The sequence below is a fragment of the Pelodiscus sinensis genome, chromosome 4 (assembly GCF_049634645.1).
Source record: "Pelodiscus sinensis isolate JC-2024 chromosome 4, ASM4963464v1, whole genome shotgun sequence".
Classification (NCBI taxonomy): domain Eukaryota; kingdom Metazoa; phylum Chordata; order Testudines; family Trionychidae; genus Pelodiscus; species Pelodiscus sinensis.
The window spans coordinates 50,206,354-50,222,994 of record NC_134714.1 but is presented as its reverse complement, the minus strand read 5'-3'; the positions used below and the strand labels follow the sequence as shown (position 1 = coordinate 50,222,994).

At 39.6% G+C, this 16,641-nt stretch overlaps 1 protein-coding gene across 3 annotated transcripts in view; it reads left to right on the top strand.

Moving 5' to 3' along the window:
• The window catches only part of AKAP6 (A-kinase anchoring protein 6), a 384,054-nt gene that overhangs the window by 161,443 nt on the left and 205,970 nt on the right, over nt 1-16,641 (top strand). The window lies entirely within an intron of this gene.

The window sequence follows — 16,641 nt, the reverse complement described above, 5'->3', positions numbered from 1 at the left end:
AAGCAAGAATTATAGATTGTGGGGCATTGGATGTTTTTACTGAATACTTCTAACAGCTGATATTTGTTACAGCAGTAGTTGAATTATAGTGAAATATGAAAAGCAACTATGTTAGATGAAATGAGATTTTTAGATACTGAAAACATGCTTAGATTTTTCACACTTTATCAAACATATGGGACAGAGACAATGTCTTCCTATCTGATTGTATGGTGGAATGGAGTCCCATTCCTGATTCAGACCTTAGATACTAACACAATATAAAGGATAATGAAAATGCATCATTAAAGGAAAAGTCTTGTGATTAACAGGCATATCAGCGCTGTCCAGTAAAAGTATTAAAATCTCTGTGTTGCAGAATTAATTTTCAAGACAGTTTTTAAACATCTTCATGAGTCTTATGTGGCCCAACTGATTAATACAGAATAGAATAAATAATTACAATTCTCCATTTCAAAGCATTTGAAGTCAATGAGCTTCCAATACCCTGATAAAGAATATTCCGTTGTTTGTTTATTTCTGTTAATTTAATGGCGAGCCTGACCGACATTAAATTAAGCAGTTAAAAAATTGAACTTACCCTGCCACAACTTTAAAACTCTCTGATCTCCAGCTTTCAAGTATGAATTGACATTTCCATCAGCATTGTTGTTGTTAAATCATTTCTACCATAGTATTGCCTAGTGCTAGGCACTGTGCATATACACAGTAAATGTCTGTCCTACACCAAAGAGTTTGTGATCCTGTCATGTGTTTTACAAAGGTTCCCAAACATGAACTTGCATAGACTTCTCTTGGGGGGCCCATGCAAGAACAGGGATCTGACCATGCACAATACAATTCAGTATCAGAGCTTAAAGGTCCTGGGTCATTTCAATTTGTTCACCTCTACTCTACAGCATTAAATTCTCAGGAAGTTGGCTTTTTCTGGGCCAGACTGGCATAGTTGTACTGTCTCAGAAAAAGGGCAGAAAGAAACAAGGCTGTTACTATTTTCCCTTGCTCAGTGGGGGAAGTCATTCCTCTTACAAGAAAGATGATTAGCAAGTTTGCCCAAATTTCAGATAGCGAGCCAGTGTGCTGTGGGAGTTGGAACCAAATTTATTCTACGCCGGCCTGTACATGTGCTACCCATCACTGAGAGATGGGCTACCCATCACTATGAGATGGGCCTCATGGTTAGGGCCCTATCAAATTCAAGGCCACGAAAAACACTGTTATGGACCATGAAATCTAGTCTCTTCCCTGAAATCTTGTGTGCTGTGTGCTTTTACCCTATACTATACAGATGCCACAGGGATAACAGCATTTTTCAGTACGGATGCTGACCCAAAAGAGAGTTGTGGGGAGTTATTTTAGGGGGTCACAGTATTACCACTCTTACTTCTGTGTTGACTTCAGAGCTAGGTAGCATACCATAACATGCTACCTCTTATTTCTGCGCTGGTGTTGGCAGTGGCTCTGTCCCCAGCCAGCAGCTGTCACTCCCCAGCTATAAAGGCAGCAGTGCAGACATAAGAGTAGAAGTACCACAATTTACCCTCTACAATAACCTGGGGCCCCCACAACTCCAGCTACGTCTAGACTGCGATCTTTTTTCGCAAGAGGAATATAAGGATTCTTGTGCAAAAGGGGGGTTTTGCCCAAAAACCTCTTCCGCAAAAAGGATCAGAAGAGGATATGCAAATGAGAGCATGAGAAATGCTAATGAGCACTTCATTTGCATGTCTTCTTCCGGAAAAAGATCACAGTCTAGATGTAGCGTCCTTTTTGGGTCAGGACCTCTACAATTACAGCACTGTGAGAGTTTAGATTTAAAGAGCTGAAATAATGAAATTTACAATTTAAAAAACCCTATGACCATGAAATTGACCAAAATGGACTATGAATGGCTGATCATGGTGGCTCCAGAAGGTGGAGGTAAGATGCCACCATATTTATAGTCTGCACAGGAGAGTATGTAGGTACCTTGCCTCTCCTGCCCCCAGGAGAGATCACAACTGCGCTATATACCTTTGTCAATCATTTCTTTCAGTTATTTTAAATACATTAAAAAGCTCTTACCAGAGTGTTTCTTATACATAGAGTATGTTGCATGTTTCTGGGGGATCTTTTTCATGAAGAATAAGGGTTTATTTCAGAATCCTACCATGAAGTAGTGCAGTATATAATACACTACAATTTCAGCCTGTGATTACCTTGACGGCATACACGCTGTCAGTCTATGCAAACAATTTGTTGGACAGCATGGAAAAGCAGTAGTGATCCTACAGTTTTCTCTCTCCTGGGATTTAAGAAAACATATGCTATCATATTTCTTTCTTTGCAGTAGAAGATTGTATTATTAAAATAAGGGATATTTTTGTAATAGGAAGATAGAGTTATCGTACTAATTAGAATGTCAACTTTTCACTGGTAGTGGTCTGACAGAAATTCTAATCTGTGTTTGAACAGAAGTATCTGAACTTCAAGTCACATTAAGTTCAGTGTTAAATTTCCTCTTGATTTAGCATTTTAAATGAATGCTGATTAAGGGCTTGGAGGGGGGGGCTTACCTGCCTCAATTTTTTTGTTTTACTTGACAAGTTCTGCAAGTTTGAATGCCCTCAACTTCTCTTGATATCAGAAGACACTCAGTATGTTACAGATTTACTCCTAAGTGAGAGTCTACACTTCTCAGGTCCAACCTCAGGTTTCCACACTGACATCTAGTTGTGGGTTGACTCCCTTCCAAATGAATGAATAATCTGAACTTGCCTCTCTCCTATAAGCTGCGTCTATACTAGCTAACTTTGTAGTCAAGATCCAGCTCTTTTAGGTGTATTAGTAGTAGAAGCATCAATAAAAACATGACTCACGCATTTTACCACAACCCTACCAAAAATGTGTATATTATGGGTACAAAGTGTGTTAGTGGAGAAAAGGCTCTGGCTCAGACTGTTATTGCCGCTTGTAGCCCTGATCTGCCTGAAACACATTGCCACATCGTGGAGCTGAGTTTCATAAAAGGGAATATTCATTCCATGCTTGCCACTTAACTGCAATTATGCAACATACAGAGAAAAAAATAAAAAGAACCACAGATGAGGGAAAGATGTATTTGTGCCCTTTATGTCTGTTGGCTCAGTATGTTTTAGCAAAGACAATATTGGTAACAGGCTTCAAGAAGACTTCTCAAATTTTCTGTCCTGTCATATTCTGGATCCTCATTTTAGAACCTTTGCATGTGCTATTGACTATCAATTATGTGAATAATAAAGCTGAATTTTAACTCCTCCCTGGCTAAAATAAAAGCTAGAACCAGGAACACACACATTTAACTGTCTATGGACATGGAGAACCACAATGACTAGAAAGAGATGAGAGGCCTTTTATACATAGGCATTTGTACAAATTCAAGCTAAAATGATAGTGAACAAATGTCAGCCAGGTTTATTAATCTCAGTCCAATTCTGAGTGAGAAAAACATTAAAAAGTACACTGCTGATCATATTCTTCTCAGAGTGCATTGGACTGGCATGACAAATAACATTTTTCATAGAGGTTCAGGGAATAGCCGAATAAGACTGTACAGGATAAACTTAAAAAACAACAAATGGTCTGGTAGCACTTTATAGACTAACAAAACATGTAGATGGTATCACGAGCGTTTGTGGGCACAGCCCACTTCTCTGGTCACTGAAGAAGTGAGCTGTGCTCAAGAAAGCTCATGATTCCATCTACATGTTTTGTTAATTGGTAAAATGCTACCAGACCATTTGTTCTTTAAATTTTTTATAGTGTTGGTCTTTCAGGTCAAGGTTGACACAAATTGGTGGAATAGGGAATCTTGCACTGCTGCTGTCCATACTCTGTGGGTACATCTAGATTACATCCCTCTTTCAACAAAGGGAAGTGAATTAGGCACTTTGAAATTGCAAACGAAGCCGGGATTTGAATTTCCCATGCTTCATTTACATAATCACATAATGGTGCTCTTTTGAAAAAGCACTATTTCGAAAATAAAACCGCAGTCTAGACTTGGGTCTTTCAAAAAGGGAAGGCTTATAGGATCTTTTGAAAAAGCCTTCCCTTTTCAAAAGAACCGTGTCTAGGCCGCGGTTTTACTTTCAAAATAGTGCTTTTTCAAAAAAGCACCATTACCTGACTATGCAAATGAAGCGTGGGAAATTCAAATCCCAGCTTCATTTTCAGTTTCTAAGTGCCTAATTTACATCCCTCTGTCGAAAGAGGGATGTAATCTAGACACAGCCTATGTTCATTAATGAAGAGAGATATTTGTCTAGTCTTGTCAATCTAGCACCTTAGAATAATGGAATACTAGGACTGGAAGGGACCTCAAGAGGTCATCGAGTCCAGTCCCCTGCCCCCATGGCAGGACCAAATACTGTCTAGACCATCCTTGTATGAGCTCAGCATCCTCTTCTAAAAATTCAAATGATGAAAATATCAGCTGTGTGCCACTCTGTGACAATGCTCATTAAATTCACATATACATGGTCCCCTGCCCCGACCTGTAATATCTGGGCAGAGAAGCATCCCTCCCTGACCAAAAGCCATGCCCAGCCAGGACCTGCCGCTGCTGGGGGAAAGTTGCCTATCTCATGGCCTTAGTCCTGGAGCTGCTGCAGAGGGGAGAGGCACATTTTTACTTTTATCTTTTGTTACTAGCATGATACTTTGCTTTATTGATTTGCTCATGATAGCTTCCTAATTATAGGGCTTCCTTTGATGTTCTCTTGGATCTGTAGACCATTGGTGATTCTCAGTGTTATATCATACATAGCACTAGATACCCAGTGAGGGATTTTATAATGAAAATCTGCTGAGAGTGCAGAATCACCTTGTTTAAAATATTTTGTTGCAATGCTTTTTAACTTTAAGAAGAATATGTATTGAAAAGATCCTGCATACCCTTTAGTGACAAATCTGTGGTACTGAGTATTTTTCTTCCCTCTTCCTCTGAGATGTTTTTCATCTCATACTTTCTAACATGATTGGTCCAATTTCTGTAGCTTATAATATTTCTATTTCTAACTACTTCACATATTCAGACTTTCTTACTCTTGTCTTAAGAATGACCAGAATTCCTCTTTTTTCATAATTTTATTTTATATAGACAGATATGAATGATAATTTGTTACAATAGTAAAAGTCTACTAAAATTAAAGGAAAAATAGCAAGCTAATTATAATTATAATTAATTGTAGTTATAATTAAGGTGATGGCTGATCTCAAAGCTTTCCCTTATCATATTAGGAAATTGTAACATTCAGGTGCAAACACTTAGATTGTCATGTATTTTCTTGAATGAGATCAGCAAACATTTATTTTCAGTTGTGTAGAATAGCTTGGGTTATTTTCTTTTGTGTTTTGGTAATCATTGGTCCAAAAGGCAATATTTGATGGTGATTAGAGCAAGACACTAAAAGTGTGGACTCCAAGATTCTATATCTGAGTTCATCACGGATTTATTTTGTAAATTTGGACAAATCACCTATGTCAATAATTTCAAAATGGATGCCTTGAAGTAGACTACTGAATCTATATTCATGTCCGTCTAAATCAGAGATGTGATTTTTATAGGTACTGAGCAGCTTCAGTGTCTAAAGTTATGCACTTAAATCCATACTTAGACATCTAATAAATGGCCTGATATTCAGAGGAACTGAACATCCACAAGTACAACACTTGCTATATTATCTCCTGACTGTTCTAAATCTATACATAAACTTAAAATATGGTTTTACTTGGACTTTGCATTATTTTTTTTCTTTCTTTCAGTATGAATTGGAAACAGTGCTCCTGTAGATAATCCCTACATTATTATCTGCAAAATAAATAAATACAATATTATATATATATTTTCAATTCTCTACCGCCAGAATGTTCAGGTGCCTAAGTACCCCCTGGAATCATGGTTAAAACTTGCCTTTCATTCTCCCAATTCAAAAAAAAAAAAAAAAAATGGGACACCTGGTAAGCCAGGAGTGGCCGGAGTGCTGCTAGAGGGCTGAGGGCTCTGACAAGATGCAGCTCCACATGACAGCGAAAGGCTGCCTTGAGCTGCCGGCAGAGCACCTGACACCACAAGCTGCAGAGGCAGACAGGAGTAAAGGTGGCAATGCACCATATACCATGTCACCCTTACTTTTGCACTGCTGCTGGCAATGGTGTTGCCTTCTGAGCTGGGTTTTGGCCAGCAGCTGCTACTGTCAGACCACCTAGCTAGTTCTTAATTTGTGCCAGGGCTAAGCTCTGGTCCCTCTTTCAATACAGCTTAAACACTGGACGAGGCATTGGGGCCCACAGATGATGGAGGAGCGGGGAGTCTGTGGTGGCCAGGTGTGATGGGAGGATAGAGCCAAAATACAATGGTCAGGTGCCATTTTCCCTAAGACTGACCCTGTATATATGACTTTGTAAACTCTTCCAGAATTTCAGAATGACCATTAGTGATTAAATAGTTTTCATAGTAATTAAGAACTGGTAATTAAGCCTTCTGCTGATGTGAAAGGATAGGTGACGTAAAAAGACCCTCTCTTCACCCATTTATAATTTACACAAGGAGTTTTTACACATCTATAGCTGAAATTGAGTTTGTTGTTCTTATAAAAGAGAGATTCTCTGTTATGAATGTAAAATACAGTGTATCTTTCCCAAATTTAGAGCACTTACTCTTTGAGTATACAATTAATTTTTCTGAGAATTTGCAAGTAAATCTGTTAATTCATTTTAATTAAATTAATTAAAAATGTATCCTTTAAGAATTTAGAATTGGATTTTGTCTTAATGAATTGTCACAAAAAGAATACTATGACTAGCATTTATAAATAAATTGTATAAAAGCACGCAGCTGAGCTTTTCCATCCTAGTGATTTTGTTGTTGTTCTCTATGGGAGAGAGTTCAGATATGCTTTCAATATCTTATAAAAAAAAACTTCCCCCTTTTTTTTTCAAAGGCTACCTGTATACTCAGTTACAGGAGTTTTTAAGATATAGCTCTGTAGAGAGATGAAAGACCCATAGTCCCTTGTCTAAAACAAAGTTTATTTTCTGACCATATAAAGGCTGATATTCACTGTCAGAGACCACTCAGGAATTTTAGTTGGGTTACGAATAGGTCTGGAAGAGCACGGAAACAATTAGTATTACAAAACTAGAACTGGAAAGGTGTTAATCCATGGGTAGCTTCCCCAGTGTCCAGTTGGTGATTTCTTCTACACATTTTAACATTCTGGCCTAGATTGAATCGCAAGCTGAAGTAACATATGTTATGACTATCTCTAACATTACATTAAGTAACATCAGGTCCATGACAAATAACAATATACAGGCAGTCCCCGAGTTACGCGGATCCAACTTATGTCGGATCCGCAGTTACGAACGGGGCTTCTCTCGCCCCGGAGGACGGAAGCGGCGGGATGCTCAGATGCGCCGCGGTCCACCGCCCCCGTCGTCCGGGGCGAGAAAAGCTGCTCCCCGTCTCCCTGGTCTGCAGGGAGACGGGGAGCAAAGCCTTGGAGCACGCCCGCAGCGGGACAGCCCGGGCGCACTTGAGCTGTCCCCCTGCGGGCGTGCTCCACGGCTTTGCTCCCCGTCTCCCGACCAGCAGACCAGGGAGATGGGGAGCAAAGCCTCGGAGCACGCCCGCAGCGGGACAGCCCAAGCGCGCCTGAGCTGTCCCGCTGCGGGCGTGCTCCAAGGCTTTGCTCCCCGTCTCCCGACCAGCAGACCAGGGAGATGGGGAGCAAAGCCTCGGAGCATGCCAGCAGTGGGACAGCCACGGCGCGCCTGGACTATCCCGCTGCCCGCGTGCTCTGCGGCTTTGCTCCGCGTCTCCAGGTCAGCAGACCAGGGAGACGGAGCAAAGCCGTGGAGGACTTGGGCGATCCCGCCACCCCCGTCTCCCTGGTCTGCCTGGGGGGGGGGGGGGTGCAGCTAGTGCCCCCCCCCAGCAGACCAGGCTTTTCTTGCCTACCCCTGGGGTAGAGCAGCTGGGGGCTGCCGGGTTGGTCCCGCAGCGCCGCTCCGGACCAACCCGGCAGCACCCCAGCTGCTGTGCCCCAGGTGTCCTGATTCAGCCGCTGCTGGCCAGTTTCAGCAGCGGCTGAATCAGGACACCTGGGGCAGAGCAGCTGGGGTGCTGCTGGGTTGGAACCATCATGTTTTCTGGTACGAATATTGACATTATTCTGAAATAACATAGTCCGCATCTACACTACAAGCAATTATTTGAACATAATGTCAAAATAATATTGAGCTGGAGGACTTCTTACTCCATCTCGTGTAACCCTCCTTTTAAGAGGAGTTAGGGAAGTCAGAGGAATTCCTGCTTTGTAGACAGTGCCAAAAATTGAAATAAGCTTTTTTTACTTAAGCTATGCAATTGACTTAGATTAAGTTGCGTAGCTTATTTTGGCTTTAGCCGTACTGTGCAGACATGCCCTAAAAAAATTTCTTTTCATTAAAGGCCAAGTAGGGAAAATGAGACAGAGTTCACCTGTTCTGTTGGCGGATGCTTCAGACATAGACTGCCTTTTGACAATACAGTGTCTCATTTATAGTATGCCTTTATGGCTTCAGTGGTTTCAGAATAAAGTATATTGCTTTTGTAGGAGATAGTAGTCATTAAAACGAGGGGTGTAAATACCTGTTTAAAAAGTTAACAGGTTAAACAGTATATTTAACCAGCTAACCATGGAGGGCTGGGATCCCGGGGTGGCAGCTTCTCCTGGCAGGGGGCCTCCGTGACCAGGATCCTGACAGCCAACCTACCATGGACAGGTGGCTCCTGCAGCCTATCACTCTGTGGGCTGAGGTGCTCCAGCCATGCCAGGGCCACCGGGCCACACTGTGGATGAGGATTATTCCAGCCAGACTGGATTTACCATGCTGCACTATGGGCAGGGAGTCTGCTCTGGCTACATCTGCCACACCGTGAGCCACGTTGTGTCACCAGTGCTGCACTGTGGGCAGGGGGCTGTTCTAGCCTGGCTGGGTCTGCCATGTTGCAGGCAGAAGGCTACTCTGGCCAGACTAGTCTGCCAGTTAACCTATTACTGGGTAAGTATGTAAGGCTAATGCTCACTGGGAAACTGGTTAGTAACATCCCTAATTGAAACATAATTTCCCTTTCCATATGGAAATAAACGGTTTGTGTTCCTTGTAAAAGGTAGGACGTAGTTGTTGGGAAAGAAAGTCCAGTATTAAACACACACAAACTCAGTCTCCTCACAGTTCTGGAAACATCTAAATTCCACAGGCTGTTCTAAGAGCTAGATCGGTGTGGAGAAAGGCAATTCCATTTCATGGAGGATTTCTATAGTTCATAATTTGGTTTTATAGCGCCATACTGTCCTAACATCAGCAGAAAAAGGCCAGTTCAAGTGAAAAGATTTTTCCATCCCAGATGCAAATATATGATGCACCACAGGCTTTGTAGATGTGGAGTCACTAAGGTAATGAAAAGCTATACATATATTACTCACACATATACATTTGCTATGGTACAAGTCCCAAAGCACATATCAGCACTCAATAATACTATGTGATTTTAGAACAGTCCCTGAAGGATTTTAGTTCTATTAAAATTATTTGGGAGCTTGAGGTGGATATAATCTGCTTCCACATGTCTTATGCAATTAAAAAGCTGATTTGAAATGCCTCCTTAACAAAATTAATGTAATAAACTATTTGAGATCCCAAATTATTAACTGAATACATGTGTGGAATTAGAATTGACAAATAAACACATAATAAAACGTGAGCAGAAAGGTTTTAACCAGCCAAGACCTCAGTTCATGCCCCAAAGTTTCCATATTTCTACTGCAAAAGTGGTGACATTACTAGAACCAAAAACATGGCAGAAGCTGCCTTGCTTAACCTGTTTTAGGTGTGAGTGATGTCATCTGTCTCCTGTTAAAGAAAAAAACACTGAACTCCAAAGGGCTTCACATCCGGTCTTGGCAGGTAAGTGACAGAAAAACAGATTTTAAATGTTTTTAAAATGTGATTTTGTAATTTGTATTCTCTTAATGTTTTGGGATCTCAAAGAGATTGCTTTTTTAAAATGCAGTTTGTCTCACTATAAAAGACAGCTTATATCTACATCGTGCATATCAACATGCTAAAATTTCAAAAGACGGAATAAATACATTTAGAAACATAAATTAAAAATTACAGATCACAATTAACTACCACAAGAGCATTTTGCTGTCAATGGAGAAATTAACATTTTTTCCAAATCAATGTTGTTTAGACATGTCAAAGTCACTAGCTCATACTGATCAGTAAGGAATGTCAAGGGAAGTGTAAAATTACCAGTGTGGGAATGACTATGCTAAAACTTGTATCAAGCCTCTGAATAGAGTTGACTGAACAAATTCAGAAAAAACATTTTTGGCAGAATCTACTGATTTGAAAAAATTAAACCATTTTGTGGGGACTCTTCAATGTCACTGATGTCTCAGTGAAAATGGGGCATGGTTTTATCAGAAACCTGCTGGGTTTCCTGTTACCTTACCTACCTGCAGGGTTGCTAGAACAATTTGTATAGTGGGGGTGCTGAGAGCCAATGAACCAAACAGTAAATACTGTATATGATGGAAACCACTTCAAGCAGGAGTGTACACACGCCCGCCGATCAGGCTTCTGAGAAGTCCAGACTTCCAGGATCTGTAGCTCTGGGACAGCCTGCCTTGGCTCCTGGGAGCTCAGGGGTCCCAGTTGGGAGACTGAGCTGCCCTGGAGTCAGGGACCCCAATGGGGTTCCCTCTCTAATTTTTCCCACCCATGTGTGGAATGAAGTTTTTTATGTGTACCAGTGTGTCACACATCACTTCCATGTAGCAGGACTATAGTAGATCAGGGCTGAGACGTGGGTAGGAATGTGGGGAAGATGGTGATTGTGTCTGGCAGAGGCTGAGGTATGGATGGATGGGGGCTTCTGTTGAATGAGGATAGGGATAATTGGGTTGGGGTGCAGGTTGACTCAGGGCTTCAATGGAGAGAGAGGACTATCCCCAACTTTTTTCTGGCAGCAGCAACTGGGCTGGGGGTGGAAGTGCCTTTCCACATCACAACAGTGCAATATGTGAAATGCATTCAATACTGGCTAACTGATATGTTGCACAACATAACTGTAAATGGGGAGTCGAAACCAAGTGGCTATATTTCTAGTTGGGTGCCTCATGTTTTGGCCCTATGCTATTTAATGTTTCCATCTGTGTGCGCTATCATGTCCCCTTTCTGTCTTCTCTTTTCCAAACTAAATAAGCCCAGTTCTTTCAGTTTTCCCTCATAGCTCATGTTTTCTAGACCTTTAATCATTTTTGTTGCTCTTCTGTGGACCTTCTCCAGTTTCTCCACATCATTCTTGAAATGCAGTGCCCAGAACTGGACACAATACTCTAAGTGAGGCCTAATCAGCACAGAGTAGAGCGGAAGAATGACTTCTTGTGTCTTGCTCACAACACTTCTGTTAATGCATCCCAGAATCATGTTTGCTTTTTTTGCAACAGTGTCACACTATTGACTCATATTTAACTTGTCGTCCACTATGATCCTTGAATCCCTTTCAGCAGTACTCCTTCCTAGACAATCACTTCCCATTGTATGTTGAAATCACTGTATGTATGAAACTGATTGTTCCTTCCTAAGGGGAGTACTTTGCATTTGTTCTTTTTTTTTTCCAGTTTCATCCTGTTTACCTCAGACCATTTTTCTAGTTTGTCCAGATCATTTTGAATTGTGACCCTATTCTCCAAAGCACTTGTAACCCCTCCCAGCTTGGTATCATCTGCAAACTTAATAATCATACTCTGCAATAATCTAAATCATTGATGGAGATATTGAACAGAACCAGCACCAAAACAGACCCCTGCAGAACCCAACTTGTTCATGATGGAGTGAAAACATAATCATCCCTCTTCATAAACTGCTCACACATGAAATTATGCATACAAATTTTGGTACCACATTGCCAGAAAGGTACTGGTAAACTGTAGAGAGTACAGATATGAAAAACAAAAAATCAGGAGATATGAAAGGTTTGACTTATGAGGAATAACTATCTAGGTAAACTGAAGAGTTGACCAAGGGAAAAGATAACCAGTTTACTAATAGTGGAAGGATTTAAACAAAGATAGAAAGAAATTTAGAGTAGTGCTTAGGTAATGCAATGAAATTGAGAAAGGATAAAAGCAAACAATGTCAAGGAGCTATAACAATGAGTCATATTAGATTGTATAAAATTTTTCCAACGGAAGAGATAGAAATGACATGATATAGGACTTTTAAAATGCAGATCGACTAGCAAATATGCTGTAGAGATCTCTTTTGAATTGGGAAAGGGAGGGTGGATGGTCTAATGACATTTTTGCGTATAAAATTAGTATTCAGTATCCTAAGATTTTTAGGCTAGTAATCTCAATTTGCTTGATGGGGCATGCATAAGATAGACTCATAGAAATAAGAGATGAAAACTACCAAGATCATTCTCCTCCACCCAGCTTTCAGTGCAGGATTGTTCCAACTAGCACATTCCCCAGTGCTTTTTCCAATCTAATTTTTAATGTCTCAAGGGATGGAACTTTCTCTGTTTCTATTAGGAAATTATTACACAATCTAATAGACCTTACTGTCAGAGAAACTTTCTAGATGTTTAAGTTAAATTTTCTTTTTCTTAATTTAATTCCGTTAGTCCTAGCTATTATACCCTCTTATACTTACTCATGCTAAATAAGTTGTGTCTCTACTTGATGATCTCACTTGTGAAATACACATAGGCTTTGTCTACACTGCAGGGTTTTTGCACAAGAAGCATTTTGTGGAAGAGTTCTTGTGCAAAAACTTCTTGCTCAAAGTGCATCCAAAACTCAAAGTGCATCGCAAAATCGATGTGCTTTTGCACAAGAGAGTGTCCACACTGCAGGGACACACTTGCACAGAATGGCTATCAGAGCACTTGTGCTTTTTTCCGATAGGGGTTTCTTGCCCAATAACCCCTGCAGAACATCCACACCTGCCTTTTTGCACAAGAGTTGTAGCACAAAAAGGAGTTATTCTTCATGGGGAGAGGAATAATTCTACCGGCAAAAGCCCTCTGTCCTGTCAATTTACTTGTGCAGAAACACGCTTGAGGTGTGGATGCTCCACTCATTTTTGCGCAAAAACGGCCAGTTTTGCGCAAAAACCTTGTAATGTAGACATAGCCATAGACTTTTATAGTCCTTCTTCCCCTTAATCATCATTTAAATAATCTTGCTTAGTTCTTGGAATATTTCCTCTGCCCCCTAAATCTTTTAATCATATTTTCTTTGCTCTTCATTAAACTCTCACCAGTTTGCCTCGAACTTTCCACTTATGCAACATGCAATATCAATCCCCCCACAAAAACATGTTAAAATGGAGTTATGGCTGAGAGGCTGTATGAGTAATGTAAGATGAAATCTTTCAATTATTTTGTATTTCTTAATTATGTCATAACAAAGAATTATGTACCTGGAGTATTCAGAATTAATATTAAATTTAAAAGAAATTCAGAAATGTTATGACACAAAATGCATTGTTGGGGTATCCAAACAACCTTATTTCTGTCCTGCAGTAACACTATGCCATAACCATGTGATGATTATTATGAAGCTTGAGAGCTTGTCTCTCTCAGCAACAGAAGTTTGTCCAATAAAAGGTATTTCCTCATCCACTTTGCCTCTAATATTCTGGTGCAATGTGGCTAAAACAACACTAAATATTATGATGGAAAGCATTTTAGTGTTTGGGGTCCCAAATTAGCTTAAACTGATTTGAAAGTTACATTATATTTTAATTCTTTTTTCTTATTCTATTATAAGACAAAGAACTATTCAGGACTAAAAGATTTACTTGGTGTTGCTCAGGTCTTTAACTCAAATGAGTTTTTTTTTCATGTAAATCATTGTTTTGGCAAGGGATTAGGGAGAAGGAGTTCAGGATGCAGGCTGCCCTGGGGAGAGAGGACAGCCACAGTCCTCCTTCACTACAGCAGCTTGGGGCCAGGTGAGAAGCACTTGTCCACGGCCTCTGCAGCTAATGGTTCTAGCTAGTGGTTCTAGCTCTAGGAGGAGTTTTTGAACAAATGGATTCATGGACAGACAGACACACAGTTCTAAAATATATAGTAAAACTATATTTATTTTTCCATTGTTCATCTGTTAGCAGAGGCTGGTACATGAACTCTTCTCTAAAGAAACTTTAAAAGAATTGTCTTCACTCAAAATGGCTACCATTTCCCATTGGTTTCAACAGACTTATGGCCAGAGTTTGCACTCAATGTGTGCCCTTTGGCAAAAATATCCATTGTCTCCTATTGTTCCCAGTTACCATAAAACCACATTGCCGTTGGGAAAAAATGATAGCCCCGTATTGCTAGGAGATAAAGAGAAATATTGATTAACTGCTGAATGGAAGTAGAGGGAAAGACCATCTGTGATAAAGGCAATATATGGCTTTAGTCTCATTGACTACAATAGATAATGGCAGCTGATTGAAAGACAGCGATTCTTTTTGGAATTCTCTGAAGGAGAAAAATGAGCTTGAATATCTGTGGAAGGAGAAACTTTCATTTATGAAAAATTGTGGCAAAAATCATCACTATCCAAACATTTCTTCATATGTAGTTTATGCACAAGATTTCTGTATACCGTATAGCCCAGTTTTCAAGTAATGGCACCTAAACAGTATGTACTAGCCTAAAACAAGCAAAGATATAGTAGATTTTAAAAAAAGAAAAGCCTAAAGATACAAATTGAGTAAGCCAAGAGAAGGTTTTAAAAGTAAGCTATTACTGTATGCCCAGCTCTTTCATACATCTAGACTTTTATGAAAGCTATTCTAGAAGTTCCTTCCTAAGAGCAAATTTGAACAAGCACTGACAATATTTAATTTACTGTTTACTTAAAACAGGCTTGTGCTGAATAGTTTGTAATCATGCACTTCACAAGAGATTCGCCATGCATGTGCCTCATATAGAAAAAGAACACCTAAAGGACCTAAAAGTATGTTGGGTAATTTCATGTAATTGAAGCTGAGTATAGATGCAGCTGGATGTGGCACTGTCTCAAGATGATGTGGGTGCGTTTGATAGGAAAATTGGAAAAGATGAGGTATTCTTCATTAGGAAGAAAAAAAAAAGACTTGCTGCCCTAGAAAAGATTCATTTAACATAACGCACCAGATATTACAATACAGCTTGATTTTTCAGGTGCACCTATTAACCAGTAATAATGTTAAATTGAAGATGTAAAATATGATGAATAAAGATGGGTCAAAACTTCTGAGGTTGATTTGCAATTTTGTAGTTGTGCAAAATTCAGATTTTACTGATGTATTTTTAAGGCACAAATGCTATGAAAATGCATGATAATATACAAAAATTAAATGTATACTATCATATTGGCCTCAAAAGAAAGGGCCACACACTCACAGGTAAGTATATATGCAAAGAACAGCAAAGCAAATTTTTCATTTGGTGTAGTTGGATGCCCATTTTGGAACTTCAAATATGTAAAGTATTTGTTACAAATGCTAATTATTATACAGCACACAAATAAAGAAGATTGGTAACAATAAACAATAACCCATATAAGAGCAAGTCCAGAGATGTTTTTATATGCATCAGTGTCTTTCAACCTTTCCAGACTACTGTATCACTTTCAGGAGGCTGATTTGTCCTGTGTGCCCCCAGGTTTCACCTCACTTAAAATCTCCTTGCTTACAAAATAAGACATAAAAATACGTAAGTGTTACTGCACACAAATACTGAATAACTGCTTAATTTCTCATTTTCCATACAATTTTAAAATAAATCAATTGGAATATGTATGCTGTATTTTCAGCATGTAGTAAGTATATAGAGCAGAATAAGCTAGTCATTGGCTGTGTGAAATTTTAGTTTGTACTGATTTCTCCAGTGCTTTTTATGTAGTTTGTTGTAAAACTAGGCAAATATCTAGATGAGTTGATGTACCCTCTGAAAGACCTCTGTTTACTTCCAGGGGTATATGTATCACTGGTTGAGAACCACTGATACACATGATTTGTGGAAAAATATGATTGTGATATAGCTGAAGGTGATGAAGGTGAGATTAGCAATAGATACCTTGCATGCATTTATAATTGAGAGATGTTAGTCTATATACTTAAAGACAAAATTGGATCAGACATTTGGAGAAATAGGGGAAGTTAAAAAAATGAGATTCTTTCACTTCTTGAATATTTTCCAATTTTCTGTCGTGTCTCAAAAACATAACTCCCAAACAGTTTGACCCAAGAACCCCAAATTTGTTTTACTGTTCTCTGGTAAGGAGTGATGCCCTGGAGGACAGAAGAGGTAACTAATTGTTAATTAAAGCAATTTGCATGTGAATTTTAAGCAATGTAGTGTGCTAAAGAAACCACGTGCCCATATACTGGACCGATACAGACTTCTTACAAAAAAAATTAATACCATGCTTCCACGCTTGTTTTTAATCATCCACATCAAACAGAAATACCCTGCAAAGTGTCTGGTAAAGAAACCAGGAGTCTGCATTACATTTTCTTACCTTCCAGATGAGTAAAATCAGCACAGAAGACCACACTCCCTTTTCTAGCAAGTCTAAA